Genomic DNA, 2,838 nt, shown 5'->3' with positions numbered 1-2,838 from the left:
TTAAATATATTTAATAAGTAACAAGTTGGAAGTATAGTTATTTAAAATAATAAATATTAAATAACTCTTATATCTTAGAATAAAACGTGAATGATAGAATTCAGCAATTCAAATATTGATAAAAAAATAGCAAGACATCAACTTTTTATTAAAAATATTCTATACACTGCATGGATTTTGTAATATAAAGTTCCCGGGAAAAATGTTTTATATATAATTACATATAATTATATATAATTATGTACAAAATATATTCATATTCATATTCAGTGAGTACAAAAAGTATTCGTAGAGAGAAAATATTTGTCAAAAAAACTTTATTTTTAAAAATTAAATATTATCCAGCGAGAAATGAGTCATCAAATTGATGTCAAATCGATATCGATACGATGAATATTAATTTGACATCGATTCGACATTTAATTGATAATCATTTCTTGCTGGGTAATTAACAATTTATTTATCAGTTTGCGTCTAATGTAGAATGGGCTTTATGCACTATGCGTTATTCATTATGCAAAAGTGTGCTGTGGCCTTGACGCTTGAAAACCCCTGTATACTAGCGGCACCAATATCACTTTTATAAAATGATGTGAATTATATATCCATTGTCGATGATACTGCTGATAATATCGTAATGTCAAAAATTGTGGAACGAATATATACATACATGTGTATAAACTATTACAAAAGTAAGAATCTTATTGTGGACCGAACATGTGAATATACAATTAATAGGAAATAAAGTGCACCATCCCTTAAAAAATTTGAAGATTTTAAAGAATGATGGAAATTTATAAAAATTTAGAAATCCTATATGAATTTTATCTGAATTTATCATACCTATCGGATTAAAATAATATTAAAATCGCGACGAATAAAAAAATTAAAAATTTCTGTCGTTTTATATCTTATATTGTGTAAGAGAATGCTAGAACCTCCTGTATTACCGATGAAACTGTGTTTTTGATTTTTTTGTCCCTGACGAGTTTTTTTGTAGTGATTTCACAAAATAAAAATTTCTTTTACGATTAAAATATACATAATGTACATTTTAATCGTGGAAAAGGAATTTTTATTTTGTGAAATCATCACCCGAGTGGTACTCGGGTGAGAATCTGAACATTGGATGTGTTTTCCTGAATATTTTTTTATCACTTTATCATATGTATGATATGATGTATCATATGTATATTTGAATATGATGCTAAACATAATAATATGTTAGCAATTAATAATAAAACTAGAACAATTATGGAATATTGAATAATGTTATAGCAATATGTATGCAATATTTTTGTAAATATTGCAGCAATATATTGCAGCAATATTTTATTTTTGCGGACATGGCATATTGCTACAATATTGCAGCAATGTTTTATGAAATATTACAATCCTATAAAATAATATTGCTGCAATATTGCTACAATTTTTTGTGCTATTAGGATATGATTATCTCAGCGATATAGCGTGTTGAACTATCACTCTGTAGGTCTTAGGATTTGAATCGATTCTGCGAATCTTTTCAAAAATGATAAAATATCTGATGTATAATTGTAATTAATAAATTGTATGCGAAAATATAAATTAATTCTATATAAGAATAATGAAAAAATAAGAACTGTATTTTAATAATTATAAAAAGCTTTTTAAAAATAATATGAAATTTATGATTAAAATACAATATTATTAATTATGATAAAACAGATAGCAATTGATTAAAAATGATATCTCAGCCGACAAAAAGAATAAAGAAATAGAAAATCTATTAAATGTAATATCAATATGTAATCTAAAATTTATGATTCATAGACACGAATATTATTAATTCTGATAAAACATGAATAAATAGAAATTGATTAAAAACTATGTACATATAAATTATAACAAAAAGATAAAGAAATATAGAAATTCTATCAGATATTTCAGATAAATCTAAAATTTACCAAAAACATAATTCAATCAGACAGTCTTTTTCTATCTGATTTTATTGGACTTTTTAATATATCAGTCAAAGTTAGAACTTTAATGCTTCCATGTGAATCTGTATATACAATGTATGTACATACATATACATACACTATCTGTAATATTTTTCACAATAAATCTATTTACAGATTTCCAGTATATTAAGATCTCTTTAATAAATATCATCAAATTTAATTGTGATATTACTATAGTAGTTTAGCTCTCTAAAGAATATTAATACGAAATTTTTATATGCTTGAAAATTTATTTGCCTCGTTTTTTTTCTTTTTTTTACTGCAATACTTGTTTAATTTTAATACAATACTTGTTTTTTTCTCTTTTTTTTATTGTAACACTTGTTTGATTTTAATATGTTCTCTTTTTTTTATTGTAATACTTGTTTGATTTTAATAAAACTTAGAGAAAAGCGCTTATTTATTATGAACGAGATTTTGCAGTAATTGTTATCCATTGTTTATTTCATCATAAATATAATATAAATAGATTGCCATACTTTTTGTGCTAACAAATCTTGGTCTTCCGTAATGTATTTAAATGTTAGTTTTTTCAAAAGGCAAATAAAATTATATTGATTTTTTTCACATTTATAATATTAGTCTTATTCGTTCACTGTTAGTTTATCTCAATTTTGTTTTTCTTTTAAACAACGATGATTTTATAATATTGCAGCAATCACACAGCAAGAACTATCTTTTGAAAATACATTTATGCAATTTTACAGATAAAAAAAATATAGAAAAATAATAGATATAGAAAATGATAACATATAGTATATGTATATATTATTGCACATATATATATTAACTATCTATAATATACATATATTATCTAACTATAATATACATATAT

This window comes from Atta colombica, unplaced genomic scaffold, assembly GCF_001594045.1.
Source record: "Atta colombica isolate Treedump-2 unplaced genomic scaffold, Acol1.0 scaffold175, whole genome shotgun sequence".
NCBI classification, from domain to species: Eukaryota; Metazoa; Arthropoda; class Insecta; order Hymenoptera; family Formicidae; genus Atta; species Atta colombica.
The sequence above is the reverse complement of the archived record's forward strand: the minus strand, read 5'-3'. Positions refer to the sequence as shown.